Raw genomic sequence first — 24,796 nt, forward strand, 5'->3', positions numbered from 1 at the left:
AAAATGACCTGGAAGGCTAATCTGAATTTTAAATTGTCAAATTCCTCAATGTTCTGTGTCTGATCCTAGGAGGTGTGGCAAAAGTTGTCTTCAACCTTGTGCTTACATCACACCTGCCTTTTTACTCATTCACAGTTCTGTGTCAATCTGAAAGGAATTGTGTGCATATTTGACTTCTTGAAAAGCTTCTCTGCAATGCAATGCTATTTATCTGCTCTTCAGGCTAAAGAGTTGGAACACACACAAAAAAACTGTTCTGTCTGTGGAACAACAGACCTGGGTAGAGTCACCATCAGAAAGAATTACAGGGTCTCCAGAATTCAAAGTAACATCTAGAAGGGAGAATGAGCTTCACACTGATTGTCACTTTAACCCTCTGGGCTCCCTACTCTTGTTAAGGCTGAAAGTCTTTATTATTTATTTGTATCTCCAGGGAGATTATATCTTCCTTTCTAAGTATTGTTTGATAAATATTGATTGATTGTTGGTTATTTGATTAATGTTAAATGCATTTTATAATTTATTTATTCATCATAAATACCACCCTAGAAAATGAAACCCATGAGCTAAATATTGTATTCATTAATTTCTTTACAATTATCAAATACTCTGAATAACTGATTTTATCTAATTATTTCAAAAGAACCTACAACTATGGTTTCCCATGGGAACGGATTTGAAAATTTTTTGCAACACAGTTAGGAAGTATTTCAAAATCTCCCAAAGATTTGCTTTTACATCACACTAGATTTTTCAGGAATTTTGGAGTTTTGACCAAGACACTTAGAGGGCCAGAAGAATTGGGAAGAGTTCCAATACTCACTGAGTGATAACTTGCTGGATGTAGCTCTTACCAGAATGATTATGCAATGCTGCTGCTTTTACACCTCTTTGTAAACGTGATTCCTGAAAGGATAAAAGTATCCATTAAACTGATAAGTCACCATTGGCAAAGTTACTAGATTTCACCATATGTTTTACTGAAAAAAACTTTAAATCTGGTGATTTATTTTCTCTGTTTGGTCTAGCAGACACCTTGGAAATTTTTCTTTAAATGTTCTTTTAAATGTGATTTGCAATTTTAGACACTGAGTCTTTCCTACAAGAAATCACAAACATCCTCCTTTTGAGACTGACTCTCTGTGTTCCTATTTTTACACAATCTTGGTCAAAGGCCAAAATAAGAGATATATATGAAAGTCTAAAAGGAGCCCTGGTCGTGCAGTGGGTAAGCACTTGTTTGCCAACCAGAAGGCTGGTGGGAGAAAGATGTGGCAGTCTGCTTTCTTAAAGATTTACAGCCTTGAAAACCCTATGGGCAATTCTACTCTGTCCGAAGGGTCATTATGAGTCAGAATGAACTTGACAGCATGGGTTTGGTTTGTTGGGGAGTTAGTGAAAAGTTAAAAATCAAGCCTCTGTGCTGAACAATTAAAAGGGCTATTCAAACTGCAATAATAGATAGATGTGGATTTAATGTCTTTAAACAATGCTTGAATTTTGATACTTCTTATTGGTGCTATGAAGTGATTCTGACCCGTAGTCACTCTGCATAGGGTTTCTGAGGAGTAACTGGTGAATTTGAATCGCAAACCTTGCAGTTGAAACTGACCTTGTGGTCTACTGTATCATCCTACACTAGATAATACACTACAGCACATTAAGATTTTTTGTTTTGTCTGTTAAATGCTGTTGAGGTGGTTCTGACTCATAGCAACCCTATATAGGGCTTCTGAGAAGTGGTTGGTGAGTTTGAACCGCCAACCTTGAAGTTCACACCCACCTTGAGGTCCAGTCCTAATCCTATGGTGCCATACTAGGACTCCACATTAGGATTAATGAATTAAAAATGTTTGAGGGACAAAGAATTAAAACTTATTAATATTCACTTTTAGGACTCTCAAACAATGAGCAACATCATGTGTGGTGAATTATAATTCTGTTTGTATTCGTTTTCTTAAGCCTGGTGCCAAGTACAGGACAAATCAATAAGCCACTGACATACATCTCTGTAATGCCATATAGGAGTTACTCTATCACCATAAAAGATTTAGGTCGATGGTGGTGGTTGGTGGTTGTGCCACAGAGTCGGTTCCAGTCAGTTCCCCTCATAGCATCCCTGTATAGGGTTTCCAAGGCTTTAAATCTTTACAGGAGCAGAAAGCCTCATAATTCTCTCATAAGATGGAATAGGAACTTACAAATTAGATAAAATAAACTATCGACATGTGGAATGAGCAGGAAAGCAATATCAAATTGTTGTTAAGGACTAGCTTGTTTATACTAGTCCTTCAGTATAGTTACATTCTATGCTTTAAGTTAAATCATGGCATATTTCATTTTATCTAATATAGAGGCTGATAATAATGACATTTAAATAAAATATACATCTTCATTAAATGTATTACTGCATCAATATTCTGCTTAAGTCTTATTCCTGTGTAAAATGGAAGACTTGTAAGAATTTTATAATGCTTGAATTTTCTAATGGCTAATATTTTTGTAATCTTTTATACATACTTTTTAATTAAGTTTTTGGTGTAGGAGTATAAGCATAATTGTGATGCATTTGTTATGTATTTTTTTTCTCTCCACTAGAGAATATTAGCTGCATTCATATCACACAGAATATTATTTAAGAGTCTCTAATGATATACAACATAAAATTATCTAAGGATGTTAAAAATAATCATTCCCAGATTTTTAAAACAAGTTTGAATGTTGTTGGATTTTTATCTCTTGCTGGCACATGTCAATTTCTTCTTATTGATGTAGGTTTGTGTGTGTCTTACATTCTCCATCATCCTCTGGGACATAAAGTAGTTAAAGGGTCTCATATAATCCTTGGCATCTGAGAGAGACATTTGTTTCTTTCCCCCATCAGCTCAAGAAGCTAAAGCATTTGACCATTTTCACACATTTCCCCTAGGGATGCTGCAAGAAACAGGAGGATGAGATGGTTTTGTGTTTTGTTGTCTGCAAATGTTGCAAATCCCTTTCTGGCCAGAAAAAGAAAAAGTGGAAAGATAAATGAAATGACAGTGTAACTTGATGCTTAGCTCAGGTAATCTGTTGAGAGACAAAGAGAGGGATACTTATGCAAGTGCCTTAAGTCTTTGATAAGACCTATATAAACCTTTGTACCATTATCCCAACACTTAGCTCAATCTATTAGTGATATGCATTCCCTGCATATGAATGCAAAGAACTCACATCCTTATTTGGCTTCTGTAGAGAATGCATTTTACAGGATTCTAGATCATAAGGAGTTTAGTTGATAGAACTGAAAATGTTTCTCTTTTGACATGGAATCAAGAATGACTCTCTGACACATTCTTGATCATATCCCCAAGTAAGCACTGGTGTTCCCCATATAGATGGTGTGATGTGGTTTACAAAGGGGACAGAGCATGACACTCTTTAATCTAGTTCAAATGTTTTCTTTATTCCAGCATTAAAAACATTTTATTTGAAACTAAGGGACTTAATCTTAATGAAACCGCTACTAAAGTTTTTCCTAAAGTGTCTTTATCTCAACACTCGTTCCAGGAAACATGAGTTTACCACAGGCTCTGTGATGAAACAAATCTGTTAAATAAGAACATGGCATCATCTTCTGTTGAGCACTATGATCCTCTAGGATTTGCCACTGTACACAAAACCATACTGAAAGCTCTGGAAAGTCATTAAAAAAAAAGTTAAACAACAACAATATCAAAAATTATATTCTTTAGTACAAATTTTCCAAATTTAACTTGATTATGAATTTTTATGAATCTATTATTGTTCAAAGTTATAGTCCAACCACTAAAGCCAATGATGATGAAATTGAATAATTCTACCAACTGGACTGAGAACAACAAGGTCTTTGGTTTAAACCCACAAGCTGCTCCTTGGAAAGTCTACATAGGGTCATTAGTGAGTTGTAATTGACTTAATGGAAATCAACAACAACAACAACAATCAACTTCTTCAGTGTGAATTTGATCAAATGCATAATCAAGATGTACTGAACAATAATAGTTGGAAACAAAGGGGAAGGGTGAGTAGTTGGAAATATGGCCTTAATGATCAAAATGATGCTGGAGACTTCATGATAGAATATTGCAAGACCAATGACTTATTCATTGCAAAACCCTTTTCTTAAACAACATAAAAGGAGACTGATTAAGCAACAGACCTTGTTAGATGAAATGCAGAGGAATAAGACCGACTCATACTTTGGACGTATTGTCAGGAGGGACCAGTCGCTGGAGAAGGATATCATGTTTGGTAAGGTGGAAGGTCAGAGAAAAAGAGGAAGCCCCCCAGAGAGATGGATTGGCCAAGTGGCAGCATTGATGGACTCAAGCATGGCAACAGTAGTGAGGTTGGCCCAGGATCTGGCAGTGTTTCGTTCTGCTGTGCATAAGGTCGCTATGAGTCAGTACCGACTCGATGGCACCTAACAACAACAGTGGGAAAAGACAGTGGAATGTTCAATATTATCAGCCAGGGTTGATTATGGAACAGACTATCAATTTCTCATATGCAAGCTCAGTTTGAAGTCAAAGAAAATTAAAACAAGTCTATGACATGTGTCAAATTATAACCTTGAATATCCCACCTGAGCACTTGAATTATGGACCATCTCAAGCACAGAGTACATACACTAGACACTAATGACCAAAGCCCAGAAGAATTGTGGGGTGACATCATTAAAAACACAGGAAAAAAAGAAAAGACCAAAATGGATGTCACAGACTCTGAAACTTGCTTTCCAAAGTTTAAAACTGCTAAATGGAAGAAGTGAGGCAGTCAAACAGTTGAACAGATAATTTCAAAGTCGGGTATTATAATAAAATGTTCATAGACCCAGAAAACCAAAAGGGAAGAAACACTTATTACATCTCAAACTAAAAGAACTGAAGAAACAATTCAAGCCTGGACTTGCAATACTGAAGGATTCCATGTGCAAAATATTGAATGATATGGAAAGCATCAAAAGAAGATGGAGAGTACACCCAAAGTCATTGTAGCAAAAAGAAAGGGTCTATGTTCAACCATTTCAAGAAATAGCATATAATCAAGAACCCATGATACTAAAGGAAGAAATCCAAGTTGCAGTGAAAGTATGGCGAAAAAACAAAACTCCAGGAATTGACTAATTCAAATTGAAATCTATCAGTAACCGATGAAGCACTGGAGGTTCTCACTCATCTATGCCAAGTTATTTGGAAGACTGCTACCTGACCATCTGATTGGAAGAGATCTTTATTTATGCCCATTCCATCTCAATGGAAATCATCAAATCATATCATTAATATTACATGCAAGTAAAATTTAGTTGAGTATAATGCAAAATTGACTGCAACAATATACCAACAGGGAATGGCCATTAACTCAATTCAGATTCAGAAGAGAGATAGATCTTGGCTGAGAGCATATGCAAAATTTTGAACTACATAGATCATGAGATACTATGGATAAAATTGTGAATAATTGGTATTCCAGAACACCTGATTGTGCTCATGAGGAACCTTTACATAGTCCAAGAGGCAGTCATTTGAAAAGAACAAGGCGATACTAAGAGGTTTAAACTCAGGAAAGGTGTGCACCAGGGTTATATCCTTTCACCATAATTATTCAATCTGTATGCTGAGCAAATAATCTGAGAAACTGGATTATATGAAGAAGAGCATGGCATCAGGATTGGAGGAAGCCTCATTAACAACCTGCGATATACAGGTGATACAATCTTGTTTGCTGAGTATGAAGAGGACTTAAAATATTTGCTGATGAAGACCTAAGATTACAAATTATAGATTGCACCTCAATGTAAAGAGAACAGAAATTCTCAAACCTTGACCAATAAATAGCATCATCATAAATGGAGAAAAGATTGAAGTTGTGAAATACATCATTTTGCTTGAATTCACAATGAATACTCATGGAAGAGCAGTCAAGAAATCAAATGACTATTTGCCAACTTTGTTGCATAAATCCTCTTTAAAGGATTCAAGAGCAAATATATCAGTTTAAGGATTAAAATGTGCCTGATCTAAGCCATGGCATTTTCATTAGCCTCATATGCTTGTGAAAATTGGGCAATGGATGAGGTAGACCATAGAAAAACATTTTAGGTATGTTATTGGATAAGAATTTTAAAGTTCCATGGACTGCCAGAATAACAAACAAATCTGTGTTGGAAGGAGCAAAATCAAAATGTTCCTTAGAAGCAAGGAAGACATGACTCCATCTCTCATATTTCTGACATATCATGAGGAGGCATCATTTCCTGGAGAAGGACATTATTCTTGATAAAGACTAGGTTCAGTAAAAAACAAGAAGACTCCCAATGAGATGGATTAATGTGGTGGCAACAACAGTGGGATCAAGCACAACAGCAATTATGAGGATGGCACAGGACAGTGTTTTGTTTTGTTGTGCATAGAGTTGCTATGGCAACAACTTTCAATGTCATACTCCTTTGCTGCTGCTTCTGCTGCTGTATGATGTCAAGTTGGTCTGACACTTAGTGAACCTGAATAGGATTACTGAGGCTATAAATCATTATGGGAGCAGAAAATCTCATCTTTCTCTTGTAGAATGGTTCGTGGGTTCAAGCTTCTGACAGACGTGTAATCTAGCAGGGGACCATACTCCTCGACTGAAATGTAAATAGTCTTGGAAAGAGTCACTGAGGACTCATGCCTGGAGAGCAATGAGAGGAGTCTGAGTACAAAATCAGAACTCAACAGATTATTGTATTGTTCAGTTGTGGGGTGACTGCACACTATGCAAAGGATGTTAAGAAATGAGGAAACAGCTAAGACAAAATAAAAGATACAGAGAGGAAACTGTGAAGGCCCAGCAAGAGACATGGCCATATTAAACCTTCTTGTCTTATTGCTTTGACGAGGACTACTCTGAAAAGAGTGGCAACTTAAAAATAAAGGGCCATCTGTTCAACTTCTTCTAGTAAGAAGTTTTTGCTCTAGTCACCTTCACTTACATGTAATTTAGGCACTGCTGGAACATTATTATATTGTAGAATTCACTACTAATAAGGCAAACCATGAAGGGTCTTGATTTTTTTTCTCAATGAGAACTTATACTCTTGCTTATGACAATTTCATCTTAATGCATTCATGAGATAACTTCTTTCTTCCAAGCTAAGCAGTTAGTCTCTTTAGGGTTCTTTGACATGATATATAATGCTTAAATTTCTTAATAATTTTTCTTCTTGGGAATCTCCAGTTTCTCAGAGTCTATAGTTATTTCTCACATTCTCAATTCAATATAGTTGAATGTTACTACATATAAAACCAACTATATATATTTTTAAAGAATCAAGTATGTGTTGATCACTGTTCTCAAAAGTGTATTACATTAATATCCTCCAAAGTGCTATAAGCTAATGTGCTTGGGCCCATTTTAGAAATGAGGGACATAAAATTAACAAAATGTTAGCAGCCCAGTTACTAGGAAAAGTAAGACTGAACCCAGATGCTGTTGCTTGGAAACCCATAACATGGACCTTTTGCTAGTCTACTATTTAGGTGTAGTCTAACCACTATGCATAGGTTATTCAATTTCATACCCTGACTTAATGTTTTGAATAGTAGATCTTAATCAAAAGAATTAGTGAATAAATGACTGTGTGAATGAATAACAGCAACAGTAAAACATATCTATTCATGGACATCATAATGCAGAACAAAACCTAAAGAGTGAAAGGGAAGGACAAATGGACCATGTTACCTCAGTCTTCATGAAACTGAGACCAAAGAACTAGAACTAGATGATGCTTTGTTACTAATAGCTGTCTTCAAAGAAGATTACATTAGAAAGCCCTGGAGAGAGTGGAAGATAAATCTGGAAAAACTCAAAATTGTTAAAAAGACCAGGCTTACTGTATAAAGACTGGTAAAACACTGAAGTTATGGCCATTAGTCACCCATTAAGCCATGAACTGAACTCACCTACTTGGTTCAAATTTTACTCAAATAATGGAAAGGCCTAAAAGGTGAATAATAACATCAGGAGGACACTCACTCTTTCGAGTAAACAGTCATATGAGATCAAAAGAGCAGCATATGCCCAGGAATAAAGCTCAGAAGGCAAAAAGGGAGAGTAAGAAGGATGAATAGAAACAGTAAATGCAGGGAGGAAATGGGAAGAGTACATTGTGGGGATTGCAATTAATGTCACAAAGTAAAACGTGTAGGAATTGTTGAATGGAAAAGTAATTTACTATATTAATTTTTACCCAAATCACAATAAAAAGTTTTTAAAAAGGAAAAGAAATGTAGAAAAAAATTAACTACAATGCAAAGAGGAAAGGATATGTTCTTTTTTTAATTTTGAAAATATGCACAAAACCCCCATGTGATAAATTTGATTGGATGGACATGATTTGGTAGAGCCTGACCCCATGTATTCTTCTTTTAACGTCAGTTGAACCCCAAAGGCATCTTCGTGGAACTAAACTTCTTGTAATCCCAATTTGAAATTTGCAGGCATGATTTAAGATTACATTTTTTTCTTTCCCCAGAAAAAGATAAGTGAAATTTGGGTTAAATTAAAGAAAAGGTTCTATTGTCCATACAACACCTGGTTGATTACCCAGTACTTTTTATATATTTAAGTGTAAATTTCCATTTCTTTCTCTTCTTTTGTGTTCAACATGCTGAAGTCTATGTTAATGTTTCTCCTCTTGAATCCCTCCAGTGTTACCTAATTCTATCACTCATTTGATATTTAGTCATATTTACATTGTGATGTAACTTTCAGTGTCTTTTTATTGTTCCTTATTAGACTTTTACATTCAAGAATGCTTAATGATACTAATAATTCAGTCAACAAGTTTTCTGAATTTGATTTTTGGAGATATGATCTGGCAAATGATTTTCTACCCCTTCCAGTTGCTAAAGGAACTCCTCAAAGAACATCATCCTAATTAAATTTGCAGAATGTATCTTGGCTTACGGAGTAAATTGGAGATAATATTGACATTAAGATAATGCAGAATGCATGGCTTTCAATTCATACACAGTTACAGGCAAAGTGGCTGTGTGAATAGATCAACATGATGTTTTTCCAACATGAATTCAAGCAATGAACTAAATTTCATGCCAACTCTGTGGAAAGTTTCCTAATTCTATGCTGCAATATCTTACAGGAGGATGGGTTTATAATAAAGTCCCAGAGCTGCCACTACTGGTCCTCTAGGAATTCAGATTCTGGACAAAGGCCATTATCTTCCTGAAGGATCACCCACCATTCAGAGCAAAAGGTTCAGGGCACATGAATAATGCCATACTAGGACAGGAACATCCATGTTTCCAAGCTTACCAATTCCCATATGCCTCCCTTCCTACCTATTGTGGCAGGACTGTAGGAAGAAGCCAATTATTTCAGAAGGCTTTTGTTTTGCACTAAGGCAAGTTCTTTGACTGCTGCACATTAATTCTGGACTGTAGATATAACCACCATCTGTCTAGCTCTGTCTGTAAAATTTAACCCAAACAAAATAGCTCTAATCCACAAATTCTATCACTTTTAAGTAGAAAACAGATGAAGACTCATTTTGGATATTATTAACTATGACTCAAACAAGTAAAAGTCCTTACAATAAGACTATTGGATCTGATGCCATGGTGAAGATAGAAGAAGCACCTTGTAATGTGAGGACAAACCATCATGGCAATGTTTCAGGACAAGCCATTGGGACAACGACAAGTCATCGTGACAAAGATCTGAGTGAGATCTCAATGATATAAGAGCAAGGGTTTCTGCTCCAATAACATCCTAAAGGAAGAATTTTCATGGAAGAGGGGATGGAAAATGAGAATCTTGCAGAAAATAAGAAATATTTTCTGTGTTATAAATGTTCTAAATTATTTTTTAGTCACTAAATTAATCAAGCGCCAGTCAGGATAACAGAAACCATACTAGTTATTTAATCCATAGACCTGAACAGCAAATTAGTTAACAAAGTACTAGAAGAATGAAAAGATACAAAACAATCATTGAGGCAATGCAGAAGTCCATTTGTTGTTGTTGTTAAGTGCCGTCGAGTCGGTTCCGACCCATAGCGACCCTGTACAGGGTTTCCAAGGGTATAAATCTTTACGGGAGTAGAAAGCCTCATCTTTCTCCCGCGGAGCGGCTGGTAGTTTCGAACCGCTGACCTTAAGGTTCGCAGCCCGATTCATAACCACTACCCTACCAGAGCTCCTTGCAGAAGTTCATACTGTAGGGAAAATTTCCATTCCTAGGCACCAGGAACTAAGAGATGAGGTTGGGGCTCTTGGAATTTTAACACTAAGGGTAAACCACAGACTTGGAACCAGACTTCTAAAGAGGGGACACTGCCCATTGGTTGTTTCCATTGGTGAAAGGAGAGTGTCTGCCGCCCTGGCGCATCGACTTGTGTAATCTCTGAGGACTCACACAAGGCTGGACCTTCAAAGAAGATAAGCAACTGCTACAGAAACCGAATTGACTCCACGGCACACAGCCACCACCACAGAAACCAAATATTGGTGCGAGGTTAAGGCACAAAAACCAAGCAGGAGCTTCTTTTTCCTCCAGCCTTATTTTCTCTCTCTAGGTGCTACCAGGAGAGACACAAATGAGTTTAGAGCTGTGAGTTGTTACCTCAATTGCAACTCTTGGCGATTCTATGTATGAAGAAAAGAAATCACTAGGTTTTCAAAGTTGTGATTTTTCAAACGTGCATTGCCAGGCCTGTGTTCTAAGACCACTAGGTGAATTTGAACCACCAACCTAGCTGTTGAGTGATAACACATTTGTACCTTTCAGAGATTGTTACTAGATCCATCTGCTTCTTTACCAACAGGTCACTTTTTTTTCTGGTAAATTCGTGCTTGATATCTCTAAACATTTGACATAATTTTGTACATAATGATATAATTTTGTGCATTTGGTATAATTTTGTACATTTAATAAGCAGCATAGTCACAATGAGAGTCCTGGTGTGGTACTATGAGTTAATACGCTGGACTGCAAAGTCGGTTTGAACCGCAAGATTGGCAGTTCAAGCTCACCAGTCACTCCTCGGAAACTCTATATAGGGTCACTATGGGTCAGAACCGACTTGATGGCACTAACAACAACAACAACAACAAACATAGTCACAATGTATGAGTCTTAATGTGACTCTGTAGGATAAGTACTGGACAGCTAACTGCAAAGCTGGCAGTTCAAACCCACCAGTCACTTCTTGGAAACCCTACACAGAGTTGCCATGAGTCTGAACTTAACAATAATTTAGTTACAATGATAAATTTACTCTGACACTTCATATAATGGCACCTTGGGTATCAGCAGGCACAGGCATTATCCAAGTGGAAAGTGAGGTAAAGAAATATAAAATGACTGGATCAAGTACTCAAAACATGAGCCCAAATCTCTTTAGTTATCCAAGTCTCTTTACAAAACTCTTTCATCAATGGGCACTCAAGAGACAAAATTCAGGAAGGACAGGCCAACATGCATTTTGCAAGCAGATACCACATCCCCAAAGCCTAGTCTATTCATAAGTCCTCTACACCATTATATCCTTCAGTGAGTCCCTTATTTCTGTTTTGAGAAATAAAAAGGACTGTAATTACCACCAAGGTGCTTTCATAGATATCATCATTTGGAGTGTTGAGGCAGGAGAGCTGAGAGCTTCCTGCACATTCAGTTTGATAAGTAGGAAACTTGAGTCTCTAACTCTCTGGCCACTCACATGAATCACTTAACAAGTACATGGAAGGGAGATGGAGAGTAAATAGCCTATCAGAGGATCAATCCATACATTTGGTTCTCATGCCATTGTACTAAAATTATTCTTTTTATTTTTGACATTCTATTTAAAAAGTCTATTAAATCACAATGCTCAAAGTAGAGAAAAATATCCCTCTGTGCTCTCATGTAAAGTACCAAAAAGTACAAATGGCATTTAGGATGCCTGACTAGACTTCTTTTCCTTTTTTTTTTGGTAGAAAACGATATCAAAAAGTTTAGCCATGTCAAAAATTAACTTTCCAGGAAAAAAAAAAAAGTGACATATTGTAAAAAAGCACAGAAATCCAGTAGAGAGGACAGTTTTTTTGTTTGTTTGTTTGTTTTTAATCTATTTATCTTTTCCTTCACTTAGTACTATTTACATATTCTCTAATCTTACAGCAGAGACCTTTTAAATGTATCAGTAGGTCAATAAATCCATGCTGTTAACGTGATGGTACTTAACTCAGTCTTTATGGAAAAGTTCCCTTGGATGGTGTATTATATTGCTATAAATGCTGCTGTTGAAGCGATTTATACCTATCGATTGGTACTTTTAACATGTTGATCAGTCTAACAAATAAGGAGGTTTTGTATACTTGTGTACAGCCTGAATCTGTTCACATTAAGGAACTGGATCAAAATAGCTCTCTTGTTATTTTCTTTCCTTGCTGTTCTACAGTGCTGGCTCACATCTCTGGGTGTTACCATTCTCTTTCAAATGTAACTCTACCAAACAACTCCATGGTATGAAGGTCCACTTTATAGCCCAGGTCCTGTATAAGGTCCTGGATATAATCGACTACACTTTCTCTTTATTTAAGGCCCTTTCAGTAGCTTGGGAAATTTTCTGCTTTAAGTAGGCAGCATTGCCATCAACGTAGAGTCCCTGGAGCTTTGGGGAGCCCTCAAAACCTTCTAACAACTGACCTATTTCATGTTTGTGGGACTTTGGGCCCATCACTTGACCTGATTCACCAGTTTCCACAGGCTTATGCATCAATAGCCTGTCTTGTGATCTGCTGATTTGGGTTTCTAGACTCCAGAGACTATGTGGGTAAGAAAATTCTTCAGAATAATCTCTAAACTATTGTTTGAGGACTTGCCAGACTCCACAATTGTGACCAAGCTACCATGTGGAATGCAAGGAGGTACCAACTTTATCTATGAGCAAGTAGCCTCTTTTCCCATAGGTCCTATCCTGGAACCACCTGAAAAGCTGCTGGACCCCACTGCCACATGGACAATGCCCTATGAATAACTTTCTGGTGACCAGCAAAAGCCTGCTTGGTTCTTGCATGAGTTTCAGGATACATGGACAACACACGATGTGGAAAGCTGCTGCATTAAGACCAGCAGACGGAAAAACCCTGATTGAAGATGATCTGAACAGGTCAGTTCAATGGACTGAAACGGCATGCTGTCTTCCTAGCTGTAGTGAAAGAATTGGACAATGGTGAGAGCCCCTGTGTTTGGAGTTTTACTGATTGATGGGTAGTGGCCAAAAGCCTGACTACACGGTCAGGTAAATGGGCAACAGAATATTGGGCTATTAAAGGAGCTCTGGTAGCATAGTGGTTACGAATCGGGCTGGAACCTTAAGGTCAGCGGTTTGAAACTACCAGTCGCTCCACGGGAGAAAGATGAGGCTTTCTACTCCCGTAAGGATTTACACCCTCGGAAACTCTGTACAGGGTCGCTATGGGTCGGAACCGACTCAAAGGCACTTAACAACAACAACAAAGGAACATCGTAAGGGACAAGGACCTATGAAAAGTACTCAGGAAATGTAAAGTGCACATCATAGAAGGACATGTAAATGCCTTTCAGAAGAACCCTCTTCCTTGAACAGAAGGTGATTGGAATTGGCAAGTGGACATGTTTGTATGCTCCCTTGAGGTGGCCAATTTGGTTTATGAAATGAGTGGACATTGGAATGCTGCTGAAGCTAGACATATATATCCCTCTTGCACCCTCTGGGACACAAAAAAACAATAAGGACTACTGTCTTCCAGCCAGGAAGACAGAAGTTACAGATGGCATAAATCATAAAGGGCAGATTGCCCACAGGGAAGGCCCTGTACACAGCTAATGCTTCAAGCCTAGGAGCAGAAGGAAGCAGGAGTGATCCCTTAACAAGAGACTATAACTAAAACCCTGAACCTGTATTTCAGAATTCCCAAGAGCTTGATGGGATGGATTGTAACTTCCTCCCATCTGGAAAAGTTGGGATTGATAGTGAATAGTACTGTATTACCTAGTGTTCACGATAGCCTACTACTGTTTTTTGTTTGCTTTTTTTAAAGGGCTCCAGTAATGTGGTTTTAGTTGGGTAATATTTCCCAAACATGATTGAATCTCAGATTCATACACTGCTAGAATTTGAAGTGGTTGACACTGTCTTCAATGATCTTGGTTGCTCTGTGGGCCACTGGGCATTTAAACATGATGCTGGTGAGCTTTATCTAGCCCTTTTCCCAGCTTATCAGTCACACATGGTTCTTGTCCTTGTAACTAAAACACCCTTCCCAGCTCTAACCCCAGCACAGACTAGTCCACACTGGGAAGCTTCAGAAAGAAGGATCTGTGTGTGTGTTTAGAGGTATCCCGGGAATCCTTGGACATAATCTGGGTCCTGCATCAAATTCATGGGTAGCTTTAGCTCTTGATTTCCTTGGTTCTGCCTTTGACCAGATTTCTTTGCTTTAGAATTGGATTATACTTTCCTGCCTCCATGTAGCTTACTGTATCTGTCAGGCTGGGCTAGGTGGTAGCATAGTAACAGCAAGCAAACAGTCTCCATGGTTAACATGGATTAGCAAGGAGGGCTCTGCTCCTCATGGTTGTATAGGACCTGACTGATCGACAAATCACCATCTCTCACAGGGCCAGTTGCCACTGATCTTCTTTTTTTTTTAATATTAACTGGAATGGGTGACCCAATTTGATTTTTTTGTTATTTAAATGTTTTATTGTGAATTAATGTCCAAGTTGCCCATCCCTATCTATCCTGTGTATCAAGGGGGCGGGGATGATCCTTGATGTAAAGATTTGTTCCCTCTTTTGAACTACTGCATCCATAGGTGTAGGTCAAGTTCATCAAAGTGTATCAGATTATGCTTTTTTTCCTCTTCTTTCTTCTTCTAGTTAAGCTCTGACCATCCAGTCATTGAAGCCCGGTTAAGTGGACGTTATTTGCAAGTGTGGGTGTTCTTGTGCATATGCCCTCACCTCTTATCAGCTGGATGCTTCACTCTCCACTCTAGTCCTCTGTTACTATGTCCCTGTCTCTGGGCCCAGGAGTCCCCAGGTCTTGCCATACTGCTGGTCAACCAGTTCACAGGAGTCTCTTGAATGTGGTAGGACATAGCTCGCAGCTTCATTGTTGTTTTTCCCTCATGTACCCTTATCAGTGACCGACGTGGTTACCAGTCAGAGTGCATGTCTGCTCATGTATTCCCCTTGAGTCTTAGTCTTGGAAGAGGGTTTGCCCTGAGGGTACCCCACCATTTGCCATTGGGTGAGCAACTTGCTTGTTCTTTTAGTAGTCAGTTGGACTGCTGTTATTATTTTGTACTTTTCCTGTGGGTCTTTCTTTCGAGAAGTATCTTCTGTTCTTTTAGCTGCCCTAGGCTGGTTAGCCTACTACTCTTGTATTTGAGTTACCCCACACTCCTGGTGTGACACTGTATGATCAGTACTGTACTGTGAATCAGAAGGTTGGCGGTTCAAACTCACCAGTTGCTCCTCAGAAACCCTATACAGGGTCGCTATGAATCAGAATTGATTCAGAAGCACTTACCACAACAATACCCAACACGAATAGAGTGAAATAAGAGTGAAGCACTTTATATACTGGTCTTGTTAAAAGAAAATTGGACTAGCATAGCAGCTGACCCTGATGTCTCTTCCCAAGGTGTAAAAGTTTGGATAAAAATAAATAATAAATGGAAAGACGGAAAAATAATAGATGAAGGGCCAAAAAGGATGAAGGAAATACAATCTTTTGGAGAACTTGACCAGACGGACACAAACAGCAGACCTGAATGAGTAGTACCAGAGCAGGCTCACCCATAGAACTCTGAAGGAATCATTATTAATTACTGGTTTGAACAGATCAAATGATTAGAAGTGGGAAATTAATCCTCCAAGTATGAACTGACAGATGATTAGAAAGGTCATGGTATTACTTTCCAGCCCAATTTCTCCATTCTGTGACGTATTTTAAATCCTAGCCTCTTTTCTTATGACTATGGAGCCATTTTGAAGTGAGTTATTAATGAGGCAAGATGAAGATGGAATGAAGAGGTAAGAGTCATGATGGAATTAAGAATGTCCCACTTTACTAAAGGCTGTGAGTCAAGTCACTACCCTTAGTGTCCCTTCTGGGCATGGTCTGACTCCATTTGATAGAACTTCATTGGAAAGGCTCTCTCTCTTGCCCTGGATCTTGTATATGACTCATTACATTTGATTTCCAGTTCTTGTGATTTTGACGTGTCACCTGACCTAATTCACCGGCTCCCAGAACCTTGTGCAGCCTGCCTTCTGACCTGCTGATTTGGTTTCTTCTGCTCCTGAGACTATGTGGGTGAGAGGATTCTTCTAGACTCAACTTTGAATTATGGATTTGGGACTTGCTAGCCTGCACAATTGTGTGAGCCAATTTCTTTGAAAATTGTGAGTTTTGTGAGATGTTGCAGCATGTTGCATACAGAAGAGAATGATATGTAGGGGCACCCTTACCCCCCATGAAACAACGAAAATTTTTGGTTGGTTGCCTGGTTCTGTAAAAGTGACTCATGACTATTAGTAGGGAAGGGCATGAAAAGAGCACTTGAGATGTTTTAAATAGATTGCCTAGAGTAAGATTCATCTAATGCTACTGTCTCAATAAGATAAGCACTGGACTACAAACCACAAGGCCTGTGGTGTGAGCCCACCAGCCCTTCCACAGGAGAAAGATGAGACCTTCTGCTCCTGTAAACATTGTCCATGGGAGGAGCAGTTGATGTGGCACTGTAGGATTAGCATTGGACTTTGAACCAAAAGGTTGAATGTTCAAATTTACCAGCTACTCCTCAGAAACCCTATACAAGATCACTATGAATTGAAACCTACTTGACAGCACTTAACAACAACACAACAATAACAAATATTTAAAGTCTCAGAAACCCTATACAGGGTTGCTATGAGTCAGAACCAACTCAAGGAAATGGATGGAATAGCAGCATTCAGTTGTTTATTATTATTACTGTCTCATAATTGTTTACTGTGTCTTGCTCTTGTACTATGTGTTCCTTAGAACCCAAGAAAGAGTTGCCATTTCATTTCTATCATCCATCTCCTATCAAGCAAACTAACTATGCATTAGTACAAGGGATATTCTCAATATTTCACTGCATGAGTCTCCTTTATTTTGGATACCACTTTACAAATTTCAATGCAATTCTATAAACATTATCACCTTGAATAATCAGGGAGCCCTGAGAGATATTATAATTTCTTTGTAGTTAAATAAAGAAACTAAGGCTTTAATAGGTTAATGGGATAGTGTTATCATAAGTCAAATTCATCATCAATAACTAACAACAGAATTAAATATTCAAATCTCTAAAAATAAATCCAAAGGTGCTTTGGTATAAATTTTGGGTTATGTCTCTCTATGTCACAACAGACTCCATGGCACTCAACAACAATGACAACAAATGTTTATCTTAGAAGAGATTCATTGAATGAATTCTAAATAAATGTGCAGCATGGGTGGAAGGGGAGGAAGGTGCTGAATATTCTTAAAGTGTGGTTTTATAATTACCTTCAGAAAAATTTTCTATATTTTGTTTCTTTAAAATTCAGATATTCAAGGTTCCATGCAATTGGATGAATCTCTTGATGCATGGCCTAAAGATCAACATTCTGTATCAAAATTTACTGATATAGCAAACCTCAGTAATTCAGGAGATTCCATTTGTTACTTTATGGGTCCAAAGTGTAAAGGAGGACTGTACTTACAATTCTATTACTTAGAACAAACTTTCTGAATTTTCATTTTTTTAGTTTATGTCCTTCCTCACTTACAAGAATCATTTCCATGGAGTGGTTATAACATAGATATAAACCCTTTCTTTAAAAAAACCCTCATCAGTCCATTTAACTGTATCTATCAAGCCCTAAGGAATAAATAATGTGAGAGGTTGGTACATGGAGAAGTAGGACAGGAAGCCATAAGTGGCAAAGTATTGTATTTTACCAATGCCATTCATAGGCATACAACTTTTTTTTTTCTGAGTATGCACTCATTTTTGTTGTTGTATTTGGTGACATATTTAAAGAAACTAGTGGGTGTTGTTCTTTGCCACAAAATTGATTCAGACTCAGGCTAACTGCATGTGTGCAGAAGAGAATTGCTCCACAGCATTTTCAAACCTCTTACTTTCCAGAACCAGATTATCAAGCTTGTCTTCCAAGGCTTGGGCCATGCAATCACTTTCAATGGAAATTCTTCCTTATTCCCCTTCTGCATACATGTGCTCAATGGCAATTTGGGATAAAACTAGCATCATTACTAAACATGCAGTTCCTGTGATATGGGTAGTGCTTTCCTTCAAGAGCAAATTCAGAAAGAACTTTCTACCATCATAGATGCTTGGGAGTGTCGCCATTAGAAATAAATAGCTAGGTAAGCTTGGATGAGACACATGTAAAGTGCAGGGGGGTTAGGAAAGTTTGCTGTGATGAAGAAGGACAACAAGAGCTGAGAAGAACAAGAGAACCACTATGGTCCTAAGGACTCCTGACTACCTAAGCCAGGGACAATACATAAATAACACCAACTCCTATTAAAATGCATCAATAATATCCCAAATGTGCCATCTTCTTAACTATTTACATATGTATCCACACATGCATGCACATATCAATATAATCTTATTGTTTATTTCAAAAGCGATAATTCATTCAACAGATATTTTTTGAGAGCCTACAGACAGCTCCCAAACATACAATTCCCTTCATGTTTAACTTATTCTTTTTCATTTTCATTTCCTTCCTTCTTTTGTTTCTGAGTCGTAGGACATGATGTATGGACTAAAGTAGGTTATATCGGACTAAATAACCAGCTCTAGTTCCAATCATGTATACAATGCTTATTATTTGGGAGGGTTCCACCCACTAACAACTCTGGCTTTAGAATATATTGTTTTCAGTGCTCTTCTGACATCACTCAGGCATGCTGATTGTACACAAACAAATATGCCTGGGCTTGATAAGGCTCAATTGTATATAAGCTCAAGTTCTTCTTTGCTATTATGTTTAAACAAAAATAACTGTGTTATTTTCAGATCCAGTCAGACCACAAGAAAAGCTACTAATTCTTGCCAAATAGCAAAGGACAAACTGGTAACAACACAGGAGGAAAAACAAAACTTATTTTCCCTTTTACAACAGACCAAACGAAGAATCCGGTTTGAAGACAGTGCTTGGTCAACTGGGCTGTGGTGGAAGGCAGTTCCCCTCTGCCTCTATCCTCTCTCACCAGAAAACAACCCTTACAAATACCTGATGGTGCTGACCTTGGAATCAGCACACTGGTGCCTTGAAGGTCATCTAATCTAAACCCTCACTGCATGGGTGTCTCAAATTATACTTTTCCAGCAGAGTTCACTGTGCTAATGGAAATTTAGACTGAAATACATATATATTTTTTTTATTTCCAGACCTAGTCACTCTGAAATTTCTACCCCATTGATTCTGTATATCCTCAGTCTAGAATGTTCTCTAAATATGCTGTTCTCATCGAGTCTTATGCTTTTAGGAAGTTACTAAGGTATGCGCCTTGATGGGACACACTCTAGGAAGAAAGAACTAGCAATCACAGTACAAGATAACAGAAAACATAAAAAGAAAGAAAGGGAAGGAAAAGCTTGTTTTAGGTTAGGAAAGACTTGATATTGACTCAAAATAATCCTATGTATTTCAGAGTCGAACTATGTTTCATATTGTTTTCATGGCTGTTACCGTTCAAAATCAGATCACTTTTCTTCAGAGGGTACCTCTGGGTGAGTTCGAACTACCAACCATTTCATTAGTCTATGAGCCTTTAATTGTTTCCTCCACCCATGTACTTCATATTAAACAATGCTATGTGCAAGTAGTTAAGTTGACCAAGGAGGGAAGCATAAGGATTAGAGTTCCTATACCTTGTCCTTACTGTAAGCACACTGAATACTAAGCAGCCATGCTATGGACTAGCATCCTCTGTGTATGTCATATTGCATTAGTCACTACAGAGAAGCCTGTAGAGACACAGAAAGAATGTATTACAAATGCAACAGAAGGTACTGAGAAATAGATGAGAGATGGCCAGTGGGTGCTAGCGGTCTAAAGACGCAGAGGAGGAGATGGCCAAGGGGCAAGAATGGTTGAAAGATCCAATACATTGATTCTTCAAGGACAGATGTTTAGCTTCTACTGAAGGGGAGGAAAAGATTTCCTAAGAAGGAATGCAAGCAAAGAGATGCATGTGGGAGTGAGCAAGTGATTCCATTCAGGAATTTCTGAATGCTTACTCTAATTGGAAGGCAAGTTCCTGAATTTCTCAAGGTGAATTTGTTGTATGTTAAATGCCATTGAGTCAGTTCAGACTCAAAGCTATCCTGTATGTTGTTGTTGTTGTTGTCAGGTGCCATCGAGTCGGAACTGACTCATAGCGACCCCATGTACAATAGAACGAAACAATGTCCGATCCTGGGCCAACTTAACTACCGCTGTCACTTGAGTCCATCAATGATGCTACCTGGCCAATCCATCTCGTTAGGGGTCTTCCTCTTTTTCTCTGACCCTCCACCTTACCCAGCATGACATCCTTCTCCAGCGACTATTTCCTCCGGACAATATGTCCAAAGTATGAGAGACGAAGCTTAGCCATCCTGGTCTCCAAGGAGCACTTTGGCTGCACTTCTTCCAAAACAGATCTATTGGTTCTTTTGGCAGTCCATGGCACTTTCAGTATTCTCCTCCAACACCACAACTCAAAGGCATCAATTCTTCTACAATCTTCCTTATTCACTGTCCAGCTTTCACATCCATATGAGGCTATTGAAAACACCATGGCCTGGGTCAGGTGCACCTTAGTCCTCAAGCTGACATCTCTGCTCTTCAACACTTTAAAAAGTTCCTGTGCAGCAGATTTGCCCAATGCAATACGTCGTCTGATCTCTTGACTGCTGCTTCCATGAGTGTTGATAGTTGATCCAAGAAAAATGAAGTCCTTGACAACTTCAATCTTTTCTCCATTAAGAATGTTGTTTATTGGTCCAGTGGTGAGGATTTTTGTTTTCTTGACACTGAGATGTAATCCATATCGAAGGCTGTGCTCTTTGATCTTCATAAGTAAATGTTTCAAGTCCTCTTCACTTTCAACAAGCAAGGTTGTATCATCTGCATATCACAGGTTGTTAATGAGTCTTCCTCCAATCCTGACGCCACGTTTTTCTCCATAGAACCCAGCTTCTCGTATTATTTGCTCAGCATACAGGTTGAATAAGTATGGTGAAAGAATACAACCCTGTCTCACACCTTTCCCAATTTTAAAACATTCAATGTTCCCATGTTCTGTTCAAACAACTGCTTCTTGGTCTAGGTACAGATTTCTCAGAAGTACAATTAAGTGTTCTGGAATACTCATACTTCTCAATGTTTTCGATAGCTTGTCATGATCCACACAATCGAAAGCCTTTGTGTAGTCAATAAAGCACAGGTAAACATCCTTCTGGTATTCTCTGCTTTCAGCCAAGATCCATCGGACATCAGCAATGATATCTCTCGTTCCACGGCCTCTTCTGAATCCAGCTTGAACCTCTGGAAGTTCTCTGTCAATGTATGATTGTAGCCGTATAAGGTTTTCAAAAAACAGCTGGTGGATTTGAACTTCTGACCCTGTAGTTAGCCATCCAGTGCTTAAGCACCACACCAGGATTCCTAATGGTAAATGTTTTTGTTAAGTGCTGTCAAATCGGTTCCGACTCTTAGCAACCACATATAGGGTTTTTGAGGAGTGACTGGTGATTTTGAACCACCAACCTTGTGGTTCAAACTGACCTTGCCCAGTTTTTATCTTACATAACTACACTAAGACTCTGTTTTAAAAATTTAAAAACAAGAACAACAAAATATCTTAAGTCCAGATACAAACAGTCTTCACTGCATTAGGGGGAAATCCTCAAGAAGTTTGCTGCCTCTGGGGATTTAAAGTATTTCTTTCCCCAGACTTTAGGAGCTGTTTAGACAGATATGAAACTTGTCTCCTCCACACAGCCATCCCCCTAATGGGCTGCCTCAGGTCTCCAGTGGCTACCTCTTGGTATGTAGAGATTTCCGTCTCTTTCTCCACACCAATTTTCACATCCCAGCTGCCAAGAAGGGGGTGCAATTAATGTTACTGCTGACAGTTATTTCAGTTTGGGTCCATGCCCCTGGGACGAGAACTCTCTCTGGAATACTGAAGAGTTGTATCTGAGCATGCCATAAAAAGTTAAGGGCTGCTTTTTTTTTTTTTTTTTTCCCCTCTAACTAACATAACAACTGCTAAGGGATGATGTCTCCAAAGATGCATCTATCTTTCCCTTTTAATTTATTTTAAAAATCATTAATCAGTATATAGCATGTGCCTAAGCATTTGCTAAATGTTGTGGAGGGGAGAGTGGTGGCGTTCTGTCACATTGGTTCTGTCTCATAGTGACCCTGTAGAGGGTTTCTGAGACTGCAAATCTTTATGGGAGCAGAAAGCCTCATCTGTCTACCAACGCATGACTGGTAGATTCTAACTGCTGACCTTGTGGTTACAAGTCCAGGTCATAATCCACTACATTAAAAGGACTCCTTGTTGAGTGGATAAAAGAAAAAAAAATTAAAGCTATGGAACCTTTCTCCGGGGAATTAGAAGTCCAGTTTGAAGACCAAGCAGTCAATGATGGTGCAAAGCTTCAATCAGGGTAGATGCTTTAAAATTCTTAATTGAATAAGTCATTGGAGAGAATCTGAAAGAAGCATTTGGCTATAAAAATATTTTAAAGACAAAATGTTTCACAGTAAATTTATGTAATGTGAAAATATTATCTCCTAGCTCTGTCTGCCTCTTCTTCTATCCCTCTTTCTTCATCTCTGTCTCTCTGCCACTCACCTACTCTCACATCTCTTTCCCTCTCTCTTTCTTTTCCCTACTCTATCGCTCCCTTCGGCCCCTCTTAGTCCCTCCCTTCATTCTCTGTCTCTGTCTCTATCTTATTTTTCTTGGTATTGGTTCTCTTATTACATCAGCTCTTAAAGAGAGAAAAAATACTGCAGTTTTCTTTCCCATTGTATAAGCCACACATGCCGGTTTTGCTGAGAAACAGATAAGTACAATTAGTTTGTACCTCACGTCTAGTTATTACTCCGCCAAGCTGCTGAAGCTTTACATTTTCACGTAACACTGCTGTACATATCTCCTTTTTTAATTATTTCTACAGGTTTTAATTTGTAAACTGTCATGTGAGATTTGGGGTTGTATTTTGCTAGAATAACTGATACGATTGCAGAAGCAAATTACAGTTATACCTGAAGCTTTTTTTTCCAACAAAAAATTATTACATATTTCTAATGTTAGGAGGAAAAACTCTCTAGAACAAGCTTCTAAGCAAACACAACAATTCTGGTCTCCTTAAAATTGATATATTCAATTAAATGCTTACAATCTGGTTAGTTTTCAATAAATAGCATTTAAAACGGAACGCCTCACTGTTATAAGCATGACACCAGGTAATGAAGCTTGTATCATTGTTGCTCTCAAGATTTTCATCCAGTAATATCCAACTTCAAAACTCCTATCTTAGAGCTCAGAAAGCAATTTGACTCACATTAGAGTTCTCTTGCAATAAATATTATCATGATTTTAACTTGATATTCCTGTAATAAAACCCTTTAATTCAGATCCCACTGAGCTGAGAAACGGTGGGCTTGCAATTTGATATAAAACAAACAAATCCCTTCCATAGAGATATGGAGGAATGTGGCAGTTAGAGATGATATCCTTTACTAAAGCATGAAGAACCAAGCTTACTTTAAGATGTATTAACAGCTATTGTGTTTGGAAAACCCAAAGCATTCAGTCACACACTCAAACAGTTAAATATTACTTTTAACAATAATTATTTATAAAATATATATTTGCTATGCATAAGCACATATATTGTTCTTAAGTGCTGTCAAGTTGGTTCAACTCATAGTGACCCTTTGCAGTCCAGTGCACTATCATGCAGCGCCACACCAGGCCTCCAGACATACATATGTTGTTGCTGTTAAGTGCTATTGAGTTTGTTCTGACTCATAGCAACCCTGTACAGTGTTCCTGAGGAGCAGCTGGTGAGTTTAAACTGCCTACCTTGTGGTTCAAAATGGCCTTGCAGTCCAGTGCATTAACCCACAGCGCCACACCAGGACTATTATATGTTGTTGTTGTGAAGTGCCATCAAGTCAGTTCCAATCCATAGCGACCCTGTATAGGGTTTCCCAGGAGCAGCTGGTGAGCTTGAACTGTCAACCTTGCAGTTCAAATGGCTTTGCGGTCTTGCACATTAACCCACAGTGCCACACCAGGACTCAAGAACTCCTATATAGGTATGTATAAACAAGTTTTATATATACAGTATTGTTAAATGTCACTGAGTAGATTCTGACTCATATCGATCCTGTATAGGTTTCTGAGAGTGGAAATCTTTGTGAGAGCAGAAAACCTCACCTTTCTCCCAAGGAGTGGCTAACGGGATTCAGTCACAAACCTTGGAGTTTGAAGTCCAATGCTTATCCTACAGAGCCACCATGCTCCCCTTGTTGTTGTTACATGTAGCCAAGCTGGTTCAGACTAGAAACATAGAAATCCTATCTATGGTTTCTGAGGAGTTACTGGTGGGTTTAAACCACTGACCTGACTGTTCACAGTCCAGTGCTTATCTTACCTCACCACACCAGGACTCCATATATA

The sequence above is a fragment of the Chrysochloris asiatica genome, unplaced genomic scaffold (assembly GCF_000296735.1).
Source record: "Chrysochloris asiatica unplaced genomic scaffold, ChrAsi1.0 scaffold00015, whole genome shotgun sequence".
Taxonomy (NCBI): Eukaryota; Metazoa; Chordata; class Mammalia; order Afrosoricida; family Chrysochloridae; genus Chrysochloris; species Chrysochloris asiatica.